The sequence below is a fragment of the Pseudophryne corroboree genome, chromosome 1 (assembly GCF_028390025.1).
Source record: "Pseudophryne corroboree isolate aPseCor3 chromosome 1, aPseCor3.hap2, whole genome shotgun sequence".
NCBI classification, from domain to species: Eukaryota; Metazoa; Chordata; class Amphibia; order Anura; family Myobatrachidae; genus Pseudophryne; species Pseudophryne corroboree.
In genome coordinates, this window is record NC_086444.1 from 524,815,173 (window position 1) to 524,828,299 (window position 13,127).

General features: G+C 45.4%; 1 protein-coding gene and 1 pseudogene across 2 annotated transcripts in view; both read left to right on the top strand.

Moving 5' to 3' along the window:
• The window catches only part of JAK2 (Janus kinase 2), a 457,412-nt gene that overhangs the window by 180,616 nt on the left and 263,669 nt on the right, over positions 1-13,127 (top strand). The gene's annotated exons all lie outside the window — the stretch shown is intronic.
• Positions 8,580-8,698, top strand: LOC134941471 (5S ribosomal RNA; annotated as a pseudogene).

The following is a 13,127-nucleotide window of genomic DNA, read 5'->3' on the forward strand; positions in this document are numbered from 1 at the left end:
AGTTCTCTAACTGAGGTCTGGAGGAGGGGCATAGAGGGAGGAGCCAGTGCACACCCATAGTCAAAGTTCTTTTTAGGTGCCCTATCTCCTGCGGAGCCCGTCTATACCCCATGGTCCTTACGGAGTCCCCAGCATCCTCTACGGACTAGGAGAAATAGATTTACCGGTAGGTTTAAAATCTTATTTTCTCTTACGTCCTAGAGGATGCTGGGGACTCCGTAAAGACCATGGGGTTTAGTCAGTAACATCCTTTTATAACTCAACAATGCACATAGGCCCTCATTCCGAGTTGTTCGCTCGCTAGCTGCTTTTAGCAGCATTGCACACGCTAAGCCGCCGCCTACTGGGAGTGAATCTTAGCTTATCAAAATTGCGAACGAAAGATTCTCAAAATTGCGACCACACACCTCTTAGCAGTTTCTGAGTAGCTCCAGACTTACTCGGCATCTGCGATCAGTTCAGTGCTTGTCGTTCCTGGTTTGACGTCACAAACACACCCAGCGTTCGCCCAGACACTCCTCCGTTTCTTCAGCCACTCCCGCGTTTTTCCCAGAAACGGTAGCGTTTTTTCGCACACACCCATAAAACGGCCAGTTTCCGCCCAGAAACACCCACTTCCTGTCAATCACATTACGATCACCAGAACGAAGAAAAAACCGTGAGTAAAATACCTAACTGCATAGCAAATTTACTTGGCGCAGTCTCAGTGCGGACATTGCGCATGCGCATTAGCGACTAATCGCTCCGTTGCGAGAAAAAAATAACGAGCGAACAACTCGGAATGACCCCCATAATGTATTGTTCAGATGCAATTTGTGCTTTGTTCATCCTTGCATTAGTCATAGTTTATATCTGGCTAATTCATTTGTGCAACTTTTAAAGATAGCAGCATGTAGGTGTAGTGAAGGGCTGTGACGAAATGCTGTATTACTGAGTTAAGACACGTACACATGGACATTGAAGAGCAATGCCTGTTAAAATAGACCAAGCCTTGTCCTTTTTCCACCTATTATGTCCATTGCAGAGTCTTGTAAATGTAACTAAATTGACAATAATACATAAATTGTGTTAAAATGTTCTGAATGTAGAATTACAAGAAAATACTTTATTGAAATATTTGAAGATAAAATAAATTACATCATTATTTATTTATTTATTCTTTTGTACGACCGTCTTCTCCTTCTCCTCCTCCTCCTCCTCCTCTTCCTCCTCCTCCTCCTCCTCCTCCTCCTCTTCCTCTTCTTCCTCTTCCGTAACATATACCACATAGTAACTATGGGGGTCATTCCGAGTTGATCGCTCGCTAGCTATTTTTTACTGCGATCAGATAGTCGCCGCCTATGGGGGAGTGTATTTTAGCTTTGTAAGTGTGCGAACGCTTTTGCAGACGACGGCAGAAAAAAGTTTTTTGCAGGTTCTGAGTAGCTCTGGACTTACTCAGCCACTGCGATCATGTCAGTCTTTTTGGTCCCAGAATTGACGTCAGACACCCGCCCTGCAAATGCTTGGACACGCCTGCATTTTTCCAAACGCCCTCTTTCACCTTGCGATCGGCTGTGCGAATGGATTCTTCGTGCCTGTGCATTGCGGTGCATACGCATGGGCAGTTTTGCCAAGATTTAACCTGATCGCAGCACTGCAAAAAGTTGCTAGCGAGCAATCCACTCGGAATGACCCCCTATATACCACATAGTAACTATAGCCCAGACAATAAAATGAGCAAACATTTAAGTGCGAAGTCAGTTGAGCACAAGTTACTGTTATGACTTTGCACAACGTTCTGTGGACATTTGCTGCAATTACAGTGCATAAAATTACTGGTGCTTAAGTAAATCTGTGATAATTATCAATCTAAGCATCCCGTGGCAATGCATCATACAAGGCTACAATGGGATCTTGCACTTATTTGAATGGTAAAGGGGGTGGGGGTGGGACTGCACACCCTAATTTATTTTTTATTTTTTTCAAAATATATTTTATTGAGGTTTGGAACAAACCGTAATATGCAGCATAAAGAGAGAAGACAGAGCCGTATATAGTAGAGAAGAAGCATATTGTCAAACAAATATAAGACTGTACAATGCAAAAATGAATAGGAAAACTTTGTGCGCAAATGCAGCAGCTGGTACAGTCTCAAAGTTTCGTAGGAGGTTTTCCTTCACCCCTCACCCATAAAGTGCACAACAAGAAATAGAAGCTGAGCCTTAACTAGCGCGTTCTTAATTCCTGCTGATTCTTGTAGTTCCACAGAATTCCATTATTCATAATTTGATGCCATATGGAAAAAGAAAGTATGTGTATAGTGAAATACCGTTTTAATAGTAAAACATATATGACATACGAATGAATATAATAAAATCACAAAGATATCCACAATATTGCACAATCCCTTCAAGCAAAAAATGGGAGGACAGGCTAATTACCAGATGATTCTGAACTGTGGTTTAGACAGTTCTGAAAACGCATGCAAGATGTAATATGGGATTTCTGGATAGTCCTACCATGCAGGTAACAGATCTTACTGAGTACTGGTCCTTACGTCCGTCCCCCGGCTTGTCAGGAAACAACCTACTCGTTTCTACCCCTAGCTGGGGTCTTTCTCAAGGTTTTACAAACTGAATGCTTCCTTCCCTCCTCATACTGATATTTCTCTGACGTCCTAGTGGATGCTGGGAACTCCGTAAGGACCATGGGGAATAGCGGGCTCCGAAGGAGGCTGGGCACTCTAGAAAGATTTCAGACTACCTGGTGTGCACTGGCTCCTCCCACTATGACCCTCCTCCAAGCCTCAGTTAGAATTCGTGCCCGGCCGAGGTTGGATGCACACTAGGGGCTCTCCTGAGCTCTTAGAAAGAATAGACTTAGGTTTTTTATTTTCAGTGAGACCTGCTGGCAACAGGCTCACTGCAGCGAGGGACTAAGGGGAGAAGAAGCGAACTCGCCTGCTTGTAGCCGGATTGGGCTTCTTAGGCTACTGGACACCATTAGCTCCAGAGGGATCGACCGCAGGCCCAGTCCTTGGTGTTCGGTCCCGGAGCCGCGCCGCCGTCCCCCTTACAGAGCCAGAAGCAAGAAGATAGTCCGGAAAATCGGCGGCATGAAGACTCTGTCTTCACCAAGGTAGCGCACAGCACTGCAGCTGTGCGCCATTGCTCCTCTCACACTTCACACTCCGGTCACTGAGGGTGCAGGGCGCTGGGGAGGGGCGCCCTGAGGCAGCAATAATAACACCTTGGCTGGCTAAAATACCTCAATATATAACCCCAGAGGCTATATATGAGGTAAATACCCCTGCCAGAATTCCATAAAAAGCGGGAGAATAGGCCGCGAAAAAGGGGCGGAGCCTATCTCCTCAGCACACTGGCGCCATTTTTCCCTCACAGCTCGGCTGGAAGGAAGCTCCCTGGCTCTTCCCTGCAATATACAGTAACAGTAAGAGGGAAAAGAGAGGGGGGGCATTAAATTTGGCAGTATATATACATATATTATATGAAAAGCAGCTATTAGGGACATAACTCAGTTAGTCCCTGTATATATATAGCGCTCTGGTGTGTGCTGGCATACTCTCACTCTGTCCCCCCAAAGGGCTATTTGTGGGTCCTGTCCTCTGTTGAGCATTCCCTGTGTGTGTGGGGTGTGTCGGTACGGCTGTGTCGACATGTTTGATGAGGATAATGAGGTGGAGGCGGAGCAGATGCTTTTTGAAGGGACGTCACCCCCTGCGGGGCAGACACCCGAGTGGATGAACTTATGGAAAGAAATGAGTGCACGTATAGATTCTTTACATAAGAAATTTGACGACATGCCAAATGTGGGACAGCCGGGATCTCAGCTCGTGCCTGTCCAGGTGCCTCAGGGGTCGTCAGGGGCTCTAAAACGCCCGCTACCTCAGTTTGCAGACCCGGATGTCGACACGGATACTGATAACAGTGTCGACGACGATGAGTCAAACCTAATGCCTGTCAGGGCCATTCACTGCATGATTGAGGCAATGAAAGAGGTGTTAAACATTTCTGATTTACATCCAGGTACCACAAAAAAGGGTATTATGTTTGGGGAGAAAAAACTACCCGTAGTTTTTCCCCCATCAGATGAACTAAATGAAGTGTGTGAAGAAGCGTGGCTTTTCCCTGATAAAAAATTTGTAATTCCTAAGAAGGTTCTAATGGCGTTCCCTTTCCCGCCAGAGGATAGGTCACGTTGGGAAACGCCACCTAGGGTGGATAAAGCGCTCACACGTTTGTCAAAAAAGGTGGCACTACCCTCTCAGGATACGGCCGCCCTTAAGGAGCCTGCTGATAGGAAGCAGGAGGCAATCCTGAAGTCTGTATACACACACTCAAGCATTATACTTAGACCAACTATTGCGTCAGCTTGGATGTGCAGTGCTGCCGCTGCATGGTCAGAAAAACTGTCAGAAAATATTGACACACTAGACAGAGACACTATTCTGCTAACGATTGACCATATAAAAGATTCAGTCTTATATATGAGAGATGCACAGAGGGAAATTTGCCGGCTGGCATCTAAAGTAAGTGCATTGTCTATCTCTGCTAGGAGATGCTTATGGACTCGTCAGTGGACGGGAGATGCAGATTCCAAGAGGCACATGGAAGTTTTGCCTTATAAAGGGGAGGAATTATTTGGGGATGGTCTCTCCGTCCTAGTTTCCACAGCAACGTCTGGGAAGTCAGCATTTTTACCCCATGTTCCCTCACAGCCTAAGAAGGCGCCATTTTATCAGGTTCAGTCCTTTCGGACCCAGAAAAGCAAGCGTGGAAAAGGAGGGTCTTTTCTGTCTAGAGGCAGAGGTAAGGGAAAAAGGCTGCAACAGACAGCAGGTTCCCAGGAACAAAAGTCCTCCCCCGCTTCCTCTTCCAAGTCCGCCGCATGACGGTGGGGCTCCACAGGTGGAGCCAGGTACGGTGGGGGCCCGCCTCAGAAATTTCAGCGATCAGTGGGCTCGCTCACAGGTGGATCCCTGGATCCTTCAAGTAGTATCTCAGGGATACATGCTGGAATTCGAGGCCGCTCCACCCCACCGGTTCCTAAAATCTGCCTTGCCGATTGCTCCCTCAGACAGGGAGGCGGTGCTAGCGGCAATTCACAAGCTGTATTCCCAGCAGGTGATAATCAAGGTACCCCTACTTCAACAAGGCCGGGGTTACTATTCCACACTATTTGTGGTACCGAAGCCGGACGGTTCGGTGAGACCCATTTTAAATTTGAAATCCTTGAACATGTACATAAAAAAATTCAAGTTCAAGATGGAATCGCTCAGGGCGGTTATTGCAAGCCTGGACGAGGGGGATTACATGGTTTCCCTGGACATCAAGGATGCTTACCTGCATGTCCCCATTTACCATCCTCACCAGGAGTACCTCAGATTTGTGGTACAGGATTGCCATTACCAATTCCAGACGCTGCCGTTTGGACTCTCCACGGCACCAAGGGTATTTACCAAGGTTATGGCGGAAATGATGATACTCCTTCGAAGAAAGGGAGTTTTAATTATCCCGTACTTGGACGATCTCCTAATAAAGGCACGGTCCAAAGAACAGTTGTTGGTGGGAGTAGCACTATCTCAGGAAGTGCTGAACCAGCACGGCTGGATTCTGAATATCCCAAAGTCACAGCTGGTCCCGACGACACATCTACTGTTCCTGGGGATGATTCTGGACACAGTCCAGAAAAAAGTGTTTCTCCCGGAGGAGAAAGCCAGGGAGTTGTCTTCTCTAGTCAGAGACCTCCTGAAACCAAAACAGGTATCGGTGCATCACTAAGAAAAAAGAAAGGCTGCGCTATTTTGATGAACTGACAATATAAATCTCTGTATATAATTAATACAATTTATTATAAAATGTATAATATCACCGTGCTTTTGATATATCACTGCACGCGGGTCTTGGGAAAGATGGTAGCTTCTTACGAAGCAATTCCATTCGGCAGGTTCCATGCCAGAATCTTTCAGTGGGACCTGTTGGACAAGTGGTCCGGATCGCATCTTCAGATGCATCGCTTGATAACCCTGTCTGCAAGAACCAGGGTGTCTCTTCTGTGGTGGCTGCAGAGTGCTCATCTTCTGGAGGGTCGCAGATTCGGCATTCAGGACTGGGTCCTGGTGACCACGGATGCCAGCCTGCGAGGCTGGGGGGCAGTCACAAAGGGAAGAAACTTCCAAGGACTATGGACAAGTCAGGAGACTTCCCTTCACATAAATATTCTGGAACTAAGGGCCATCTACAATGCCCTAAGTCAAGCAAAATCCCTGCTCCTACACCAGCCGGTGCTGATCCAGTCAGACAACATCACGGCAGTCGCCCATGTGAATCGTCAGGGCGGCACAAGAAGCAGGATGGCAATGACAGAAGCCACAAGAATTCTCCGATGGGCGGAAAATCATGTACTAGCACTGTCAGCAGTGTTCATTCCGGGAGTGGACAACTGGGAAGCAGACTTCCTCAGCAGACACGACCTCCACCCGGGAGAGTGGGGACTTCATCCAGAAGTCTTCCAAATGATTGTACATCAGTGGGGTCGTCCACAGGTGGACATGATGGCGTCCCGCCTAAACAAAAAACTAGAGAGGTATTGCGCCAGGTCAAGAGACCCTTAAGCGATAGCTGTGGACGCTCTGGTGACACCGTGGGTGTACCAGTCAGTTTATGTGTTCCCTCCGCTGCCTCTCATACCAAAGGTATTGAGAATAAGAAGAAAGCGAGGAGTAAACACAATTCTCGTGGTTCCGGATTGGCCAAGACGAACATGGTGCCCGGAACTTCAAGAGATGATCTCAGAGGACCCGTGGCCTCTGCCGCTAAGACAAGACCTGCTACAGCAGGGGCCCTGTCTGTTCCAAGACTTACCGCGGCTGCGTTTGACGGCATGGCGGTTGAACGCCGGATCCTGAAAGAAAAGGGCATTCCGGAGGAAGTCATTCCTACGCTTATTAAAGCCAGGAAAGAGGTTACAGCAAATCATTATCACCGCATATGGCGGAAATATGTTGCATGGTGTGAGGCCGAAAAGGCCCCAACTGAGGAATTTCAACTAGGTCGATTTCTGCATTTCCTGCAAGCAGGAGTGAATATGGGCCTAAAACTGGGTTCCATTAAGGTACAGATCTCGGCTCTATCGATTTTCTTTCAGAAAGAACTAGCTTCAGTACCTGAAGTTCAGACATTTGTAAAGGGAGTGCTGCATATTCAGCCCCCATATGTGCCTCCTGTGGCACCTTGGGATCTCAACGTGGTGTTGAGTTTCTTAAAATCACATTGGTTTGAACCACTAAAAACCGTGGATCTGAAATATCTCACGTGGAAGGTGGTCATGTTATTGGCCTTGGCTTCTGCCAGGCGAGTATCAGAATTGGCGGCTTTGTCTTATAAAAGCCCTTATCTGATTTTCCATATGGATAGGGCAGAATTGAGGACTCGTCCCCAGTTTCTCCCTAAGGTGGTGTCAGCGTTTCATTTGAACCAGCCTATTGTGGTGCCTGCGGCCACTAGGGACTTGGAGGACTCCAAGTTGTTAGACGTGGTCAGGGCCCTGAAAATATGTTTCCAGGACGGCTGGAGTCAGAAAATCTGACTCGCTGTTTATCCTATATGCACCCAACAAGCAGGGTGCTCCTGCTTCTAAGCAGACTATTGCTCGTTGGATTTGTAGTACAATTCAACTTGCACATTCTGTTGCAGGCCTGCCACAGCCAAAATCTGTCAATGCCCATTCCACAAGGAAGGTGGGCTCATCTTGGGCGGCTGCCCGAGGGGTCTCGGCTTTACAACTTTGCCGAGCTGCTACTTGGTCAGGGGCAAACACGTTTGCAAAATTCTATAAATTTGATACCCTGGCTGAGGAGGACCTGGAGTTCTCTCATTCGGTGTTGCAGAGTCATCCGCACTCTCCCGCCCGTTTGGGAGCTTTGGTATAATCCCCATGGTCCTTACGGAGTTCCCAGCATCCACTAGGACGTCAGAGAAAATAAGAATTTACTCACCGGTAATTCTATTTCTCGTAGTCCGTAGTGGATGCTGGGCGCCCATCCCAAGTGCGGTTTATCTGCAATACTTGTACATAGTTATTGTTAACTAAATCGGGTTATTGTTGAGCCATCTGTTGAGAGGCTCAGTTGTTTCATACTGTTAACTGGGTTTCATATCACGAGTTGTACGGTGTGATTGGTGTGGCTGGTATGAGTCTTACCCGGGATTCAAAATCCTTCCTTATTGTGTACGCTCGTCCGGGCACAGTATCCAATAGGGTTATTATCATATGTAACACATATCTGTTAATGTTCTTATTATTGTAGAGATTATAAAACCCTCCTGTTGCTTGGGCTGTTTTTATAGCACAATTGCTATAGACTTTCCATCTATTCTGCCATTGGGCACCACAAAGTCCTCCCACCGCTCAGGCTGTTTTTGAGAGCACAACTGTAGAGATGTTATTTATTTATTATTTTTATTATTTTTTTGTCAAACATTAATTGTAAGACCCCAGCAACAGCATCCGCTTATTCTGTGATTGATTCTGGGTCCCAAAAAAATCGATAAACACCACACCTAGGAGACAAACTTACCTACGGTAAGACCGCACTGAGTATGCCCAAACTCGTCTGATCTTGGAAGCCAAGCACTGCAGGGCCTGGTCAGTACCTGGATGGGGAACCACCAGGGAATACTAGGTACCGTAGGTATTTTACTCTCCAACAAATATAGCCATTTGGGACCCACTATCAACCGGATCTCAGACCGATAACAATTGTCAGACTACATTGGAGTCGAGGCAGTGACCTCATTTATATAAATTCCCGATTATAGAGTATGTATGTGAATTATTTCCATGGATGAGGATTTTTTCATTTTCGCTCACCTATTATCTGTTCGCCTATAATAGGTACATTGGTACTGGCTAACACTCATGCTTTTTAACTATTGACGCCAGCTCTCGCCCCTTTTTCTTAAAAGTATAGATTAATAAAAGTTATTTTTTAAATTAATTTCATCATATCAATCTTTTCAAGTGTGCCCAGGAAAAGGCCTGTAGTTTCCTTTTTTTGGTCCTTTTTCTTCCTCAAAGGACCATACTTGTTGTTTTATAGTTGTCATAACTATCTTTCTGGAGCACCACCAACCATTTGCTGAAGCTATTATTTAAGTAGGCATTTATGTTGGTTTAATAACAATATTTCTAAATTTATTGAACTAAAATTGTTATATCCTGTGCAGATTTATCCCTTTTTTGCTAAAACAGTATCCTAACTGAGGCTTGGAGGAGGGTCATAGTGGGAGGAGCCAGTGCACACCAGGTAGTCTGAAATCTTTCTAGAGTGCCCAGCCTCCTTCGGAGCCCGCTATTCCCCATGGTCCTTACGGAGTTCCCAGCATCCACTACGGACTACGAGAAATAGAATTACCGGTGAGTAAATTCTTATTTTAAAACTCCATCCACCAATAAAACTGCTAGGCACCCAGCTGGATCCTATACATCATTATTTCCTAAGAGTTCCATGATCTTCTGCCAGAGCGTCCATAGCAACTCCAATCCTGATCCAGAAACGGCCCGTGGGCAGGTTTATTGCCATACCGACCCTCCTCGTCCTACAGGCTACCCATATTCACAGTGTGCAGGGAATAAGTGGGCGGGTTCGTCGCTATGGCAACCCGCTTGTCCGTGTACTCTCCCCTTCAGTGCAATGTTGCGCGACGTCACTTCCGGTCCCGTTGTCATGGGGACTGGCGTCTCCAAGCGCTTCGTACTTGCGGTGCCATATCGCGGATCTTTATAAGTCTCTCGGTCAGGATGCCTATCCCAGCCATTCATTTTGCAGACACCGGATCCTCCATTTACTTTTTAGAAGAACAGCGTAGTCGAGTTAGATTAACTTCTGACGTGACGTCACTTCCGGTCCTGTTGTCATGGGGACCGGTAAACTTGATGCTCTGGACCAGGTGCTGTATCATTCTCTTGGCCTCCGTTTGCCATCCGTAAATGTTCTAACGCAATTCTTTTTATATACCAATAATAGGGTGTCACCATAATCAAACGGTGAAGTCCGACCGTGTCATAATGAAAAGTCCATGTCCATATCTCCTAAAATATGATTATAAAAGAGAATAAGAGCATAATACTGATAGACATAAAAATACTGATAAAATAACTAATAAAAACTGAACTGGTACTAAAGAAACCACTTAACCTCAAAATCGGAATTAATCCCTCCCGGCTTTAAAGTGCCAAATTCATAAATCAGCTGCATTTCCTTCTTAGCTAGCTGACTTGAAACATCCTTGCACCTCCAGTTACCTTTTACATGCTTTATCCCACAAAAACGTCTAATAGCAGAAGTGCTACACTGGTGTACAGTCCTAAAGTGTTCAGATAAAGCATGCATATTTAGACCTTTCCTTATATTCCTTAGATCAGCGTTTTTCAACCGCTGTGCCGCGGCACACTGGTGTGCCGCGAGCGGTTCTGAGGTGTGCCGCCAGAGATGCCCGCTGCATAACCCTGCCGCTGCCTCACTTTAATTCATAATGTCGGGCTCGGGCGGCGCTAGGCTCTTCCGGGTAGTCCAGACGCAGCCTGGCCTGTGACCTGTATGGAGCAGCAGCGTGACTCATGGGTTACACACGCACGCTACGTCGACCGCCCGCCCAGTACTCCTCCATGTCACCTGCCCGCCGAGCGCTGCTCCACGTCACCTGCCCGCCCAGCGCTGCTCCTGTGTCCTCGCTCCTCTCCGCTGGCTGCACCGCTGAAGGAGGGAGACCGTACACAGCTCCTGCCTCCTCCACAGCTACAGATCAACCAACCTACTCAAGCACAGTAAGTTCCTGTACATTTGTATTTATTGTTACTGCCAATATGTTCTGCAATTACCTTTGGGTCAGTGTGTTCTGCATTTACCGTGGGGGCCAATTTGTTCTGCAATTATCATGGGGACCAATGTATGCTGCAATTACCGTGGAGGTCAATGTATGCTACAATTACCGTGGGGGCCAATGTGCTGCAATTACCATGGGGGTCAATATTTGCTGCAATCAGTTTCAGGGCCAATGTGTGCTGCAATTACTGTGGGGGTCAATGTTTTTAAATTGCTGAGGGGGCCAATATGTGTTTTGTTTATCTGGAGGCCAATGTGTGTTTCCCCAAACCCGCCCCCACCCCCCCTTGGTGGTCGTGGGGAACTGATGGTATGCCTTGGCATTTTAAAAATTCGGTTTGGTGTGCCGTGAGTTGAAAAAGGTTGAAAATCACTGCCTTAGATGTTCACTAATACGGGTTTTTAATGTTCTGGAGGTGCGGCCCAAATACCAGAGGCCACATGTACACTCTATTGCGTATACAAGATTTGATGAATTGCATGTGATAAACTCATTTATCTTCCAATCCCGTTTGTTAATAGTGACTTGTGTAATCTTACTGGTCTCAGGGGTTGCGGACACTACTCTGTGGTACCCTATGTATACTTATGTATTTTTTGCAAAGTCTCGCTCTGATTCGCCCCTTAGGCTATATTGTATCTAAGATACCAAGAAGAGTAGTCCTCCTTGTAAAGCGCTTGCACAACTGCAGCTGTTATACATACATATAATATTACAGGTTGAGTATCCCATATCCAAATATTCCGAAATACGGAATTTTTGAAGTGAGAGTGAGATAGTGAAACCTTTGTTTTCTGATGGCTTAATGTACACAAACTTTGTTTAATACACAAAGTTACAGTATTAAAAATATTGTATTAAATGACCCTCAGGCTGTGTGTATAAGGTGTATATGAAACATAAATTAATTGTGTGAATGTACACACACTTTGTTTAATGCACAAAGTTATTAAAAATATTGGCTAAAATTACATTCAGGCTGTGTGTATAAGGTGTATATGAAACATAAATTCATTCTGTGCTTAGACTTAGGTCCCATCGCCATGATATCTCATTGTGGTATGCAATTATTCCAAAATACGGCATAATCCAATATCCAAAATACTTCTGGTCCCAAGCATTTTGGATAAGGGATACTCAACCTGTATATTGTTCTACCTGTTCTTTGCACGGGAGTTTCTGATTTTCGCGGTAAATATAAAGGAGTGTTAAAAATTTGGTAAATCTATAGAGCTATAAATTTGAGACGTTTTAGTGTAAGTAAATATTAGTCCATTATTCTTGGCGTTACCCGAGGAGCACCTGTAGCAGATACGGTAAAAAGCGGCAGGACCATTTGTAGTTTATTTAATTCCACCCACTGGAGATGCAATCCAAATTTGGATACGATTGTCTGTTTGGGCTTTATCGTTCACGCAACGCAAACCACGCATCGGTAATGACGTCATTATGTCAACCCCTTGTTCGTCCCCTTAGGGTTATTTTTTAACTTTAATCTAATTACATGGTTTTTAACTTCCCACCTGAAAAATAAATTTTCCTAACATAACGGGAAGATATAAAATATAACATTTTTGTAATTCATTTTTTTATCTGCGAAAGTGAATTTCAACATATTTTTTTAAATAACATTACATTTTGATCACTATTATACATTTCTGCCAATATTAATTGGGTAAGTAAGCCTGTTCTGTTTAATGAAAGCTGCAGCTTATTCATGACCCTGACAAATAATGTCATAATAAAAACACAATCTTACCATATGATAGGTATCCTCTTCCTCCTCTACCTTTGTGTGTTCCCTTCCGCTCGTTTCCTTTCGTATTTTCAAACACTGTCTGCATCCCAATTTTCTACAATCTCTTCCTTTTTGCATAGCTGTTAGGTTATTGTCACTCGTAAATGACACCTTTACCTTCTATTATAACTAGTTTTGCAAATTGTATTTGCACGTTTAATCCTCTGCATTGCTTGTTTCTTGCCTTACTGTGACTATGCCCTATACAGTCTATAGCAGGTGCAATGAGGTCCACATCAGTGTATTAATATGTTGTCAATTGTAAACAATTTTTCTCTGACGTCCTAGTGGATGCTGGGAACTCCGTAAGGACCATGGGGAATAGCGGCTCCGCAGGAGACTGGGCACAAAAGTAAAGCTTTAGGACTACCTGGTGTGCACTGGCTCCTCCCCCTATGACCCTCCTCCAAGCCTCAGTTAGATTTTTGTGCCCGGCCGAG